The sequence below is a fragment of the Hydra viridissima genome, unplaced genomic scaffold (assembly GCF_058129835.1).
Source record: "Hydra viridissima isolate aposymbiotic clone 2 unplaced genomic scaffold, HvirCarnegie_v1 scaffold_11, whole genome shotgun sequence".
Classification (NCBI taxonomy): Eukaryota; Metazoa; Cnidaria; class Hydrozoa; order Anthoathecata; family Hydridae; genus Hydra; species Hydra viridissima.
In genome coordinates this window covers 9,917,823-9,934,176 of record NW_028324310.1, presented here as the reverse complement: position 1 = coordinate 9,934,176, position 16,354 = coordinate 9,917,823, and the positions used below count along the sequence as shown (strand labels likewise).

The 16,354-nt window shown below is 34.7% G+C and overlaps 1 pseudogene; it reads right to left on the bottom strand.

The window, feature by feature from the left end:
- Positions 1-1,018: 1,018 nt before the first annotated feature.
- On the bottom strand, positions 1,019-14,652 carry LOC149882098 (uncharacterized; annotated as a pseudogene).
- Between the last annotated feature and the right edge of the window lie 1,702 nt (positions 14,653-16,354).

Genomic DNA, 16,354 nt, shown 5'->3' with positions numbered 1-16,354 from the left:
ACTTTTAGCCATAACTATTGATCATCCTGAAAAGCTTAAAGGTGGCTCTATTTGCAGATAAAATAAAAAACACGTGGATTTCAACCATCTTGTCTTAGAGCTGACTTTCTAACTGTTGTTTCAGAACAGTACTACATAGCATTAGATAGAAGTGGTTAAGCAAATTCTACTTCTCTGGATATCAAAGGCTTTTGATAAAGTCTGGCATGATAAAATTACCAATCTTTTTGCAACCTTTTAAGTTGTCGGTTAATTGTTATTAGCTATATAAACTTTGCCTTGGCTCTTCCATTAACTTCCAACTCTAAAAGTGGTTGCTTGGAGTGGTCACCTTGTTAAAGTAAAGATCTTAAAAAAATATATATATAGATTTAACAGAACACAAACATACATATAATGACTTAAAGGTACATAAAAAGAAACTTACATATATTGACCAGTATTATCACATGAAATTCCGGCCACAGTTCCAACAGAAGACAAGTGTATATATAATGACTCACAGGTACATAAACACAACAATTTGCAGGACTTACCTGTACCTAAATAGTGCTGAAGAGGTCCAAAAGAACACAAGCATACACATAATGACTGACAGGCACATAAACACAAACAAACATATAGTGACTTATGGGTGCGTACACACAAACATACAAATAATTACTTACCGGTAAATCAACACTGCTGCAGAGATGAACAAAAGACAGGTATTCATATCATGACTTGTGGGTGCACCTGCAAAAACATACATATAATGACTTACAAATACCTAAATACAAGGATACATTTATTGACAGGTAAATCAGGGCTAAAATAGAAGGCATCACTTACCAGTATGTTGCCATGGCTGCAGAGGTACAACAGAAATCAAATATACATATAAAGAATTGCGGGTGCGCAAACACAGCTCTAGATGATCAAAGAGATTACAAACATAAAGACATTAAATTGAATAATAATAATAACAAACATAAATACAATAAATTGAAGTTGAATTGACATTGCGTCAAAAGCAATATTAACAACATTTATGCTTTTTTCAAACTTTACCCTCCACATAAGCATCAGCCTTTCCCTCTATCACAACACATTTCATCCTCCACTCTTTGACTAACTCAATATTGTATTTATCCTCAAATCCGTCATATAGTATGTCAAACTCGCATTCCTCATTAAATTCATTGTCATCTAAAACACTTACTACAAACCCTGAATACCATACATCCTTGCCACCTTTATCTACCATTTTATGTTTAATTCTTTTTCCTAAAAACTTTGGAACCCTACCCTTTGATGTGCCTGCTCTTTTTTTTTTTCCAGTTTCCATTAATAATCTAGCCTCACCCTCTAACCTGACCTTTTGTTTTAATGTTAACAACATTTCTTGTCTTTCATTATTCTGTCTGATTACTGAATATTTTATTGTTTTTGCTCGTTGTTCTGGAGCATTTTTTAAAAATTCAAAAATTGATAGTAGGTTTGTCTTTAATGCCACTATACCAAATTTCTTGTAATTTTCACCTTTTCCCTTTTCTCCTAACTGTAACCACTTTTCTGGGAATTTTTGCTGAAGTACTTTTTTTCGAAACTTAATTTGTCTTTGCAACTTCATTAGAATTTCATTTTCAGTGCCTAGGATTTGCTCCAAATCCTCTTTACACAAAATTAAACCACCATCCTTTCCAATTTCTGTTGTCAAAAACTCTTTTTCTTCGCTTGTCTTTTGTTCCTTTATTTCCTTTTCTAAGTTGCGCTTGTCCATCTCATTGATTTTGTACTGCAATATATTTGCTTTTTTTTCTCTGTACTTTCTGATATACCCTTTTCTATTTCGCCTTGCTAGTAAAACTAGCCTTTTCTTCCTGGGATTTCCCATCTAGCCAATCAGCTGTTTTGTTATTGTTAAAGATGATGACACCAGCTGCAGCTACTGTTGTCATGTTAGGTTTCATTTTTAACCTGCAGTCATAAGAAGCAAAGTCACGTTCAGACACAACTTTAGTACGTGGGGAGTTTTGAGTTTTCTCAAGAACATCCAGGGCCGGTCTTAGGCCGATTTGACCGATTGCTCCAAATAGGGCCCCGCGCTTGGTAGGGGCCCCGCAATTTATAGCATATCATTATAAATGGCAGTAATTTTTTTTTATAAATTTCTATCAATCTTAATATAATTCGTACAGTTAACGTTGAACGTTTAATGCGCATGGTAACGTCTATTGTTATTTTTAGTTTATCTTAGTTATTGCGGTATATGGTATAAAATATATTAGTTTCCAATCTACTTTCGAAAGTTCCAGAAGTACTTATTTCCGAAAATTCACGAGGCAAGCAATGAACATGGCGGCAGCTTTTATATTGTTAAAGATTAAGCTGTATATACTTTTGAAATGTTTGTAATATATTTTTTGTTTGTTTATGCTTTAATTATTTTTCATTTTGTTTACTATTAGTTTTATTTACTTTTGTTTAACGCAAACTTTTCTCGCTTTTCAGTAAATATTTTATATTTAAGACAATATAAATTTTATTGGATAATTTTAAGACTCTTAAAAAAAAATAATAATCTTATAAAATAAAATAGTTTAATTAAACTGTTTAATTAAACTATTTTATTTTATTGTGCAATTTAGTAGTAAAAAAAGAGATAAGTTTTTAATTTTGAAGAACACAAGCCAAAATATGAGTAAAAGACAAAGGGACGTCGGTAGAAAATATCTAAGTGGTAACATGAAGAGAACCTTAGCTAAGGTAAAGAAAACTGAAGCAGAAAAAGAAAAATTTGCGTTAGATAAATATTTGAGTAAATCAGTAGATCTGTTTGAAACTGAAAAATCAGACAAACAAGTCGAGTCAGACGACATTGAAACAAATATTTCTAAAGAAATTACATCAGAAGGCAGTAGTAGTTTTCTTTCTGGATGTAATGCTCAACAAAATACATCTGAATTATGTATAAATATATCTGTTAACACACACAAGGATAATGAGGATATTTCAGAATCAAGAGAAGAAAATTCAAACCCAGCACTATGTGATATTTTAAAGATAAAAGATTACCCTGCTACATGGCCAAATAAAATAAATCAAAATGTCAGATATTATTTAGTGAACGAAGGACCCCCTAAGATCACTGTAGAAAATTTTCCGCAAAATGAAAAAGTGTTACATTTTTCGAAATTTCATTGTAAAAGAAAATTAAAAAATGGGGAAGTTATAGAACGACCATGGCTAATATATTCTGAATCATTTGATAAAGTTTACTGTTACTATTGCAAACTTTTTGACACAAATTCTGATTCTACACTTGCTACTTCTGGATTTGACAGCTGGTCAAATATTCATACAAGATTAGAGGATCATGAAAAATCAAAAAAACATTTGCAATGTACACTTAATTGCTATGAACTGCAGCAAAGATTATCTACTGGATTAACTGTTAATACATTAAATGAAAAATTAATAAGACAGGAAACAAAACGCTGGAATCAAGTCTTTGAGCGACTTGTTGCTTCTGTACAGTTTTTGGCAGAAAGGAACTTGGCATTTCGTGGGTCTGAAGAACAAATTGGAAATCCACATAATGGCAATATTCTAGGCGTCATTGAATTGCTAGGAAAATTTGATCCAGTTATGCAAGATCATATACAGAAAATTATTAACAAAGACATTCATGATCATTATTTAGGCAAGACCATACAAGATGAAATTATTGATAATATAGGCCAAGCTGTTCTACAGGAAATTATTGCTAGAATTAAGTCGGCAAAGTATTTTGCAATGATTCTTGACTGCACTCCTGATATCAGCCATCAGGAACAGATGTCAATGGTGCTAAGATATGTCGCTGATGGCACACACTCAGATGTCCCAGCAGGAATTTATGAACATTTTATAAAGTTTATTATAGTTGAGAGCAGCACTGGTGAAAATTTATTTAACACTCTTGTGAAAGAAATTGAAATGCTAGGACTAGATGTTGAAAACATCAGAGGACAAGGGTATGACAATGGAGCTAATATGAAAGGGCACAATTCTGGAGTGCAAGCACGACTTTTGGAAAGAAATTCATGAGCTTTCTATACTCCTTGTGTGTGCCATAATTATAATCTTGTTCTAGGAGATATGGCTAAAACGTGTTCAGATGCCATGACATTTTTTGGAACCCTGCAGCGTATTTACACTCTTTTTGCTTCATCTACAAAAAGATGGACTGTTTTTAAAAAGCATGTGAAATGCCTGTCTGTTAAACCATTATCAGAAACAAGATGGGAATGTAGAATGGAAAGTGTTAAAGCTGTACGATTTCAAGCCGCAGAAGTGTGTGATGCTTTAGAAGAACTAGCAAAAAGCACAAATGATGCTCAAGGGAAAAGTGAGGCTGAATCATTAGTAAGCCAAATGACAAATTATAGGTTTCTGGTTGCACTATGTTTTTGGCACTCTTTATTGTTTCAAGTAAATTTTACTAGCAAGGAACTTCAAAGCAATACCATAGACATTGCCGCGGGGCTGACATCTTTTGAAAAATTGTTTGATTGGTTGAAGACATACCGAGAGACAGGCTTTGAAGCAGCATTGATTGATGCCAAAGAGCTTGCAAATGAGTTAGAAGTTTAACCCATATTTCAACAGAAGCGCTGTTACAAGAAAAAGAAAATGTTTCTTTATGAATCTTCTGACGAACCAATTTTAGACCCCAAGACAGAATTCCGGGTAAATTTTTTCAATCAAGTTGTAGACAAAGCATTGCAATCTCTTCAACCACGGTTTATGCAGCTGAAAGAACACCATAAACATTTTGGATTTCTATATAATTTTCAAAATATGTCTAAAGAAGATCTCAGAAAACATTCAGCCGACCTAGAAATTGCTTTGACAGACATTACAAAAGATATAGAAGGGTTCATGCTTTCCGAAGAAATGGAGGCAATTAAGCCAATACTGCCCGTTCAACAACAAAAACCCAAAGAACTCTTTAAATATTTGGCTTGTAATGATAGGTCGACTGCATTTCCAAATTTGTTCATAGCCCTAAAAATACTGATGACAATTCCAGTTACAGTCGCTTCCGGTGAAAGAAGTTTTTCAAAACTAAAATTAATTAAAACCTACCTTAGGTCAGTAAATAACCAAGAACGACTAAACAATTTGGCACTAATATCAATTGAATCTCCTATAAGTAGAGAAATTAATTATGAAAAAATTCTAAAAGATTTCGCAAGCAAAAAAGCAAGAAAGATCCACTTTGACTTATAGATTATTTGTTTATTATGACAATAACAAGAACTGTTTTGTTTAAATTCATTGTAATATTTTTATTATTGTTTATTGATTCGTTTGTGGAGTTATGTTTTTTTGTATAATAAATGTGTTTTAATAGTTTTATTAATAGTAGTTATTGTAAAAAAAAAATCAGGTGGGCCCCGCAAGCATTCGTTAAATTGGGCCCCGCAATTCGTAAGGCCGGCCCTGAGAACATCAACATCTGGATTGTGATACTTTCCTCCAGGCAATTGGTCTCTTAACTGACTCTGGATCATAACCGAACATGAACAACATATAACTTCAAGACATTCTTGTGTTAAGGCATCCAAAAGTGAGATATTTGACATCAAAAAATGTAGAATCACTTAACATTATTGATGCATCAGAAGAACAACAAACAAAATAATTAAACATTTGCGACAAAACAGTATTCAAAGAAAAAATATGATCCTCCTCTTCAATAATAAGAAAAAGAGGTCCTGATATCAGTTTATTAAAAATTTCCAGTGCTCTGGTTGAAGCATGAAAAATTATGTTGTCAATATCATGCCTAATTGATTCATGAAGGAAATTTGAACCATTAAGATTAAAAACAAATTCTTTAAGATGATCTTTGTGAAAATACGTTGCTCCTCCAAGTAAAAATATAATGTTAAATCGATGATACAAAAATAAAGCCATAAAATTTTTTGAAAACTTTTTATGCAAAAATGCTTTCCATTCATCAGCTTTCCCATTCTGTTTATCGCCATGTCTATAACTTGTAGGCTTTGAAAGTTCATACAAAATATCAAAGGTACGTGAGTTTTGAGAATTTTTAAAACCACCATGAATACTACCTTCCTGCTCAACCACTTTTTCCCATTCTATGATTGCTTTTTCTGCGTATATTCCTAAATTATGGATAACGTGTAAGCCACAAAAAACATGATGCATTTGAGAAATTTTTAATTTTTTATTTAAAGGAAGCCGATCATAGTTTTCAACAACAAAAGGCAAAATTGCTTCTCTCCAATGTTTAAATTGGCTAAAAAAAACTTGAATTAACTATACTGCAGTCTGTCATCAAAGGTTTGAATGAAAAAATAAGCTTTCGAAGATCATCCTCATAGTTTTCCTTTTCAGTTGAAAATATCTGAGACATATCAAGTGAGTAAATTTTTTAGCTCTCCAAAATAAGATTGTGCCTCGCCTGAAAACATATCTTCTATCCCAAACGTGTAGCTTCCAGATCATGTTGTGACTTGAAAACTACCAATCTCTCTAAAAATATACTTTGTGCCATCTGTATGAAGAACATTGTGTGTACTATTCAACATAGCCTCTCTAACCTGAGCTTTTGATAAAAGGTTCATTTCACTTAAATATTCAGCAGCCAAAGACTGTTTTGGAAGTGGGCCACATGAAATACCATCCATTTTTTGTAGTACAGTTCTGATAACAGATTCATTATTAACAGAAACATTTTTACTTAAAAGGTCATAATATACAGAGCGAATTTTATCATTATATCTACCTCCTTCAAAAACATCAATTATATTTTTTTCAAAAAAGTTAACTCTTTCCTTTAGCTCTTCTGAAAGATTTTCAAAATAATTTAGATTAAGATTGAATCATTCATTTCATCAGATGTTTTCAAAACAGTGTTTTCAATTTTTTCTTTAAATACCATGCCTTTTGTCGATCTGATTGTGAACGCTTTCTAGCCAACTCAACTTCTTTTTCCAATTCAAAAATTTTCTGCAACAATTGGTTAATCCTACAATCCTTTCTAACTTCTCTTTTGTTGACATTTCTGACATTATATTTTGACAAGATTGCTTGATATTTTCTTTTATATTCATTACATCTCCTATTAATTCGTCTATTTTTTAATTTGAGATGATTAATTCTCTGTTTGTATTTTTTTATTTGATAAGTCAAATCACCAGATAATATAGGTAGTGTTTTATCTAAATTGGAAACTGAGAGATTCTCTTCATTAACTTGCGTTTCAAGAAAAAATTTTTCTGAGCTATTTCCTAAAGGAGTGTATAGAATAGAATTCGGGGTAACAGAGCATTAAAAATCATCATTAGCAATTTGCAGGTTTAAGTCAGAAGATACAAAAACAGTAGCATGATTTGGAACAATTTCACTATTGTGGATAGAAGTAGAACAAACATCAGAAGGTGACAAACCAACAACATCAGAAAAAGCATTACTAAAAGATGAAACAGAGCTTAAAAAAGCTATTGTTAAGTCCAAATTTTTTGCTTGATTTAATTTTGCAACATAATCTTTAAACTTTTTCAAGTACTTAATTAGCATCACTCTAGAGATATTATATTTACAGTTGGTTGTAAAAAATAATGAAAGATTTTGCCAAGTCAAGTTATATTTTCCTTTTTCTTTGCAAATTTTTAAAAAGTGGTTATTATTTGATATAAAATCAGGATATTTGACAGAAATAATGCCATCATTTATATTTAGAAAACCCAAAATATTCTTGTAGGTTGGTGTTACTGACAACAATTTGGTAGCTAAAATTAATATTAAACTTAACTTAAGCAATTATAACAAAAGGGAATTTAAATTATCATTAGAGTTCATAGGTTCTTTTACTAAACCAATATAAAAAATAGAAAAATAACTGAAAAAAAAAACTGATAACTTTCTTACACATTTTGTGAACGTTAGTTGATTACTATTTCCGGGTTTTGTTTTGAAAAAAACAGTTTAAAGAATCTGTAGTACAGACTTGAGTAAAAATTGTAAGAATCAAGCTTGTAGTTGAACAATCCAAACAAAATACATTAATAAATTTATCTTTATTGCCTTGAAAACTGGAGTCTTTAATCAAGAAGCATACTTTCAGTTTCAATTTTATTTGAAGTTAAAATTTCGGAAACGCAAAATCAAAACAAAAAACGTCATAAAATATGCGAAGGAATATATATATATATATATATATATATATATATATATATATATATATATATATATATATATATATATATATATAATATGTATATATATACATAATTTCTATATACAAATCCTTAGAATCAGTTCTTCAAGAAAACATAAATAAATATTTGTTATAAAAAGAGGAAAGGCTAAACTTGCAATTTCCACCTGGACACTTTTAAAAAACACTTTTTTTTTCTATAAAAATTAACTTTAAAGTTTTGAAACGCTAAGAACTAAAAATTTATGTATAAAAGTTAAAAAGTGTCCACATTCCATTAGATTCCTCATCCCTTTTTTAATATATACGGAAAGTTTTGTAAAAATTGGATGTGTTTTGGTACTAAGGAATCTTAACCTCCAAAAGCTTCGTTTTAAAAGATCATTCCCACTTCAAGCTTTTTTCTTAAAAGTGGTCTTAAGATATAGGTAAAATTTTAATGAAGTCATATAAATCATAGTACTTTCTATGTATGGCTGAAAAGAGGTTGAGTATCACTAATTGATGCAAAAAACCTCAAGGTGTTTGCTTCAGCATACAAAAAGATATAAGAGAGTAAAGTTCATGAAAATTACGTGTTTTTTGTCAAACGTGAAACGTTTTTCGTTGAGCCGTGGAATCGCTATCTATTGCGTGAAACTTTAAGTAATGTAATATAAACCTAGCTAATTATTTAGTTTACATAATAACAATAGCATTAATATATATATATGTGTGTGTGTGTGTGTGTGTGTGTGTGTGTGTGTGTATATATGTGTGTGTATATATATATGTGTGTATATATATAAATATATAATCACTGTGCAAAACTTAATCTTTTTTTATTCAATAAAAAGTCTCCTCTACAAATTCGCATTCAATTTACACTTAAAAAATTCCTCAAATTATATTTATAGTGTTTCAAGGAAACTTCGTCAAATTTCCTTTTCAGTAATACATAAAGAGTATATATATAGATATACATATACCTATATATATTTCAGAGGGTATATTTAAAGATATACATATATTTATATATATTTTAGAGGGAATATATATATATATATATATATATATATATATATATATATATATATATATATATATATATATATGTATATATATATATATATATATATGATATATGTATATATATATGTATATATGTATATGAACCCTCTAAAAAGTGAAGCATTTATTAGATGTCGATCAACGTTGATTTTGTGTTGATATTCATGATCAATAGAGATCAACTGTAAACGGGGTTATTTCAATGAGAACTTTGTCAACAGGAAATCATTGTTTCCTTCTAAACACTATATGTTCATTGATTTACTTGAATCTAGGTGCCGTTTGCTTAAACACATGGACGAATTACTACAATATTACCCTTTAGGAAATTTTATAGGATTTTTTTCAGTGTTTTAAATGTTAATGGTAAAAGATGTTTGCAAGGACAAATTTAAAAGTTATGTTTAAAAATATGCAATAAATGTAAGCTTGTGTTTTATTAAAAGTTTGTGAATTGTAAAATTTGACTCATTATATTTATCTCAGTTGGTCATTAAAGCAATTGCAGTGTCAAGCACATTAAAAAGTGTTCAAACGCTGAATTCCAAATTTCAAAAACAAAAATCTCTTTCAAAAGTTGACTCGATTTGTGCCCTTGAAGGTGATTATATATATATATATATATATATATATATATATATATATATATATATATATATATATATATATATATATATATATATATATATATATATATATGTATATATATATATATATATATATGTATATATATATGTATATATATGTCTTAGTGTTGAAAATGCAGTTGAATATTTTATGTCAGTATCAGCTAAAATTGAGGAAAAGCTTGATATAATTGTAAATATTAATGCTGCACCTATGTAAAATAGTAAAAAGAATTTGATTTGGCTAACGTTAATTAATTAGTTAATAGGAAAGTACCATATGCTGTTGCACTTTGATATGTTTAGGGAAAACCAACATATTTGGATGAGTACCTTAATGATTTTAATCTTGAAATGAAAGAGTTGGAAAGTAATGGATATAAACAGCTGCATGTTACTGTTAAAGCTTTTATTTGTGATGCGCCTGTAAGAGCATTTGTAAAATGCATTATTGGGCATATTGGTTACCATAGTTGTGAAAGATGCACGGTAGTTGGCACACAAAAGCATGGTGTAAGATTATTGGAGGCAAATGCTTCTCTTTGTACTGATGTTATTCATTTAGCTGATGATTGTGTTAACTTTGAGCAGAGTCCTAAGCATTTATCATCTTTCTTATTTGAAAGCTTTTTAGGTCAAATTAAAAGAATGATACAAAAATCACAAGAGACAGTTACCTAAATAGTAAAACAACTGGTTGAGAGAAAAAAGCTAAAGTTTCTTAAAGGAAGGAATCGTAGAGAAGTTCGTTGCAGAACCACAAATGATAAGATTAAATCAAATGTGCGAGACAAAGTCTGTATTATTCAAGAAAAAGGGTTTTTTTTAGAAGAGGAGGTGTTAGTAGATCTTGTAAAAAGAACTACTAAAACACTAAGTCCTTGTTAAACAAGAAAATTTTTCCCGGATTATTTTGAGATATCAGATTTAGATGTTTCTTTTGTTGATTAATTAATCAAGTTAAAAACAATACTTGTAAATAAAAATGAATTTTTTAATAAAGACTTGATAATAACCGTTAAAAATAGTAGTTATGCTTTAGTAGATGTAAATTGGGCGCTTGAACTCACCTCGGAGCTTAGGGGTTAGACTCTAAGGTACCCTCAGCGATATCGTCTAAGGTGCCCCTCAAAGGTACCGGTTAGATGTACCTCGGAGGGGTGCCTCTAAGGTATCTCAGAGGTACCTCTCTATGGGCTCAGAGTTGGTCTCTCAGGGGGGGGGGGGCAGGCAGAGGAGACGTACAATGAGAGTTTCAACTCATCCAGGAGCTCAGGGAGTAGCCATCGAGGTAGCCTCTGAGACCTCTGAGACCTCTAAGACCTCTGAGACCTCTGAGACCTCTGAGACTTTTGAGATAGCGAATGAAAGAGTGGCGAGCGGGGTATCGAGCAACAATCGTTACAGTTATTAAACAGTTTGGCGAGGTAGCCCTCAGAGGTGGGCCCAGCGTGTAGGCGCGGCTTGCAACATGGTTGACTATTGGCTTTTGGTTGTGATGTAGTAAATGGTGAGGCTAGTTGAATAGTAGCCTCTAAGCCTGTGTCTCTTTAGAAGAGGCTCCTATGAAGCAACTCTCTTCAAACTTCTCTATAGCGTCTAGCACAATGAACAGGTTCACATTGACAGACATGGCTCTAGACGAGGTACGAGTTATATTTATAGTTATGTCATTACCAGTTTTTACTAGTTTCAAGCCTGAACCATGAAGATGCTGATCGCTTGTACTGCAGAAGTCAACAGCGAGGAACTGTCGGTTTCCTGCAATTAATCAGGTAAGGATTTGGATAAATAACTCGTTAGAGACCATAATTGTCTCAGGAGAAATGAACGGATTAGTACCGGCGAGACGGTGACATGTTTTTTCAAACATTCTGTAACTTAGTAAACCAGTCGAGTATAGCAGATTGTTTCTAGCTGACGCGCGAAACTGAAAGAGCTGGGACAGGCAATCGCGACGTATATCAGATTGAAGCATGAGATATTGACATCGAACAACTAGCTGGTCAGCGTACTTATTTGCTTGACCCTCCTATGGCGTATGATTTTTTCAAAAGCCAGAGTGACGCGTCCTTGAGAACTTAGAGCGATTTCTGCCACAAATGAGCAGAAGAGACAGACTCAAACTCTAGCGATATGCTATTAAGAGAGTAGTTGACAGCTGCTCCTGTGTCAGTCGATATGACAACCTGTGATTGATCGCTGAATACAATCTCATATTGCAGTTGATCCTTGAAGCTTGAGGGGTAGAAGGGAGTTCTTCCTTTAACCATTTCAAAGTCGAGTGGTGTACAGAACTTTGAGGGTTTCCTACCGTAAGGTGTAACAACACCAGCATTCGGTTTAATGGCAACCGCCGAAGAAGCCCCAGACCTTAATAGGGTAAGATTGCCAGAATCTGCATGATCATAAATGCCTTGCATCAGACGATCAGGAAAGACTTGTTGGAAGGCAGATATAAACAAGTCTCGCATAATCCAATAATCAACATAGGGCTAAAGACAAACAAGTTCTTTCCACTGCATCCTGATAGTCAGCTTATCCACTGTGGGACGACCGAGATTGTTTACGAAACGAGCATTGAGGTCCGTGCCTCTCGTTAGGGTCACATCATAGACTAACCATACGGTGCCAGGCACAACGACCATATCTTTGTTTAGGCCTGGAAACTAAATATGCAACGTTTGACCAGAAGGACTTGCTATAGAGCTGACGGGCAAAGTTGACAGGGTTATTAACCTCTCATTAAGGATATCGTGCCGGGCAAGCACGTCCCGTGTGGGGTCGAGCTGTGTGCCATACATGCTGGACGGAGAAGTCATCTTGGGCTACATAAAATACTGAAGATATGGCTGAAGGAGAAACAGTACCATTAATAGGAGGAGAAGTGGAGACATGGGGTGAAACAAGAGATCAGGATAGCAGTTTTATCGATATTAACCCTGTTATTAGTGCTACCGTAGACGATCAAGTTTTGGCAGGTGGGCCTGTGGGGGAAAGCCTAGAGGCGTGGAAAGAATACAAGGAACGTGTTGACAATGAAACCCTTGCGGAAGTAAATACGACTAAACTTTATGACAGACTTAAACGACCCAGTTTTGATTAGGAAAAGAAGCAGAGCGTCGATAGAGCAAAAGCTCAAGACGATTTCAAGATTTTTAATAGTGACCTTGAGTTTCATAGGCCTAGCGGGGGAAAAATTGCATTGACAAGCAAAGAAAGGTTTGAATTTCGCAGTTTATTTGGAGCATCTGTAGCGGAGCTCAGAGCTTTAGGCATTGATTGGGATGGTCGCAAGATCAAAATAGTAAAATGATTTAAACAAAACTATGGAACTCAAGGAGGCTGTTTCAGGAGATCCACCACCAGAAATTGCGGCTAACGTTCCTGAAACATTAATAAAATTAGCAGGTCCGTCCACGAGTAGTTCGTCACCCAAAACAACACTCAGAAAATATGCTGATGGCCTGGTTACAGCTAGACAGGTAATAATCAGAAGAATAATAAAGTTTCAGCTTAAAAAAAAGAATACGCTGATGCGGAAGCTGCAATAAAGGAGTTATAGGAAGGCTTATAAAGCCAGTTCGCACAGATACATGACCTTATAGATAGGATGATCGGAGACAGAAGCATCTCTTTGAGAGAAGAAATAAGAACAATATTCCAAGAGCAGGGGATCACGATAGTTGCGGTGCTCACAGCTTTCTCCATTCCGATAGCCTGATTAATCGAGTAACTTGGTAGAGTGCCACCAAAGGTAGGCATAAAGACGCGCTGCGCTAGCTCGCTGGGAAGGCTGCTTAGGTATAGACTGGCATACTCGGTTCAATTATTGCCTGGATCTTCTGAATCGCAGCCGACCTTGTGGGATTCCTCACCGAAAACCTCTGGTTTGCTCTCGTCGCTGGTGCAGGACTCATGATCGCTGCAGTAAATGAATATAACCGACGCCGTGTCAGATTAAGAGCAGTTGAAAAAAAGAAGGACTACATAATTATAGTCATGGGAGATAATTATAGTCACAGGTTTTTCTAGGGGACAAATCCCAGGCGGTATAGTTCTTGTTGCGATTTAGGATCCGTCAAAGTTTGTACCGAAAGAAGACAATTTAGGAACACCGGGACTGACAGACATACCAGCGAATGGGAATGTTGATACTTGTATCGGTATTAAGAGCAGCTATCCTAATTTAAAATGTGATGAAAAGTTTGTCTATATCCCGGTAAGTCTCACTCTTAGCGTGACTTTGCGATGGATAACGTGAAACTCAAAAATGACAAACCCTCGCTTACTAACGGAATTTCGCGTTGTCCTCTAGCCATCGAAAACGTTCAGTCTCCGCTGATCTATGTGAATTCTGACTTCTATTTCAGTGCAAAATATAAGAACGTGCTAGAGTCCTATTATTTCTCTATTACTTGCCCACCAGATAAGTGGCACGACCCAACGAACAAGATCATCTACATCATAAACTTTGCGATGTGTATGGCTACCGCCAGGTGGCGTATTTCGTTGACCATGCTCTACTGTAGCAATCCTTTCATGAGGGAACTATAAAGGTTCCACGTGTATTACACCATCAGGAGGAACCTCTGGCGATTGGGTGTTTCCGTATCTAAACAAAAAATGTTGATCCCTGTAATAGGAAGTCTGAGCGAAATAGGAAAAGAATTCTACATCCCCGTGGGGAGGAAAAACAATCATAGTTGAGTTCAATTTGAAAAGAATCAGGCCTCGCCGTGGGATTGAGGCTACAATCATAGTTTTGGAGATATGACGAGCGCAGACTTGTACAGGGCGGAAAAACAAGTGATTATTTTGTCATAAATATTGCTGCTGGCCATATCCCAGAAATCACAGAAGGACTCACAAGGTGCGAGAGAACAATAAAGATGCGACAACAACGAGTTACTTCAGGCGCCACCATCTGCTTCCAGTTTGACGATAAACTTTAATGGGTTTGAAGAAAAGGTCTATAGATCCGATAACGCCTGACACAGGAAATAAAAAACCGATCAAGCCTTACACAGGAGACAAAAAGTCACAAATCGAGCAACCCACAGGTAAGTGATCAGGCAATCTTCAGGCGGAACTCAACACCTTAATCATGGGCTTCGGTGGTTGACTTGTTGGTCTCACAATATGGTACGTCGCGCACTGAATCAGAAAAAATACTTTTGTCCATGTTTTGAACACGAGTATAGCTTTTATGAAAATAACCGGAGTACTGCGCTGACTGGAAACTCGAACCACTCGAGTAAACAGGGTAACACAAGATTAGAAACATCATAGTCCCTGGAGGCGCTAATATAATTTTGGATAGCCTTATCCCTGAACAATCAGATGTTTTTATCGGCGCGGCGAGCAAGTGGCAAGTGACACTTGATGGTGCAGTGCCAGACCAATAATAAGTGTGTACCTGATAAATTTTCATGGCTTGGATGATATAATGTTGGATACCACTGATCTAATTGGAGAAGAACCGCATCCATAAATCTAACATAAATTGTGCGGAGAGAGGCTCTACCGGACTTTGCCCAACACCATGTGGGTTTCTTTCCATCACACTATCCGCACTATCCGTGATCTCAGAGTCGACACTAAAAACACTATCAACTGCGGATAGTTCTGCCCTGAGATTCCAGATGGTCCTCCAGTAGATATGTTAAAAAGAGAAACTTGCTGAAGATAACCGACAACTATCGAAAAAGAGAACAAACTACGCCAAAAGGCTAACGGTCTGGGTCACTATCTCTGATATGACTGATCTGCTGACAGGTGTCATTGCTGCTAATCTCGCAGCGTCTGGAATCGGGCCAATCTCTAAGATTGCACTTGCGCGTGTTGGATCAACATGCAGCATTCTATCGAGCCTGCTCAGTATCATCGAAAAGCGATACAAATCCTCTTCGAAGAGCTATCACACTCTATTACCCAATTTTATGTTGCAGTTGCCTCCCTCCAGAAAAGTAGAAGCTCCGCCATCAATGATGGTGAATTTACTATCAAGGAGTTCAAGGCTCTTGAAGAAAAATATCAGGCCTATCTCTATCTTATTATGTTGATACTGACGTGGAAAAAACGTCCAGCAACGAGATATATGGAAAAACCGAAACTCTCTAAGATATCAAGCCATACCTCGATATGTAAAATACTTAATCGCAGCCGATGATCTCAATGACATCGTCTTTTTGGAGTTGACGTACGCGATAGTCGTTAGCACGAGGTGCTTGCTTAATCACATTAGTCGCTGGTTCTTGTCGCTAGTGAAGCACTGCGTCTTCACCCCTCTTTGCTCAACTATCTCACTTTATTCGCCATAAGTACCCTGTTTCTTTCCTTGTTCAAGTTGCTCTTGTCTCTCGTCCTCTTCATCCACCTCAGGCACCTACTGCGACGATCTCCAGTTTCTGTTTTTCTAAAGTCTCGAAAAGCAGACGCTGTTTTTCTTTTCGTACGGCCG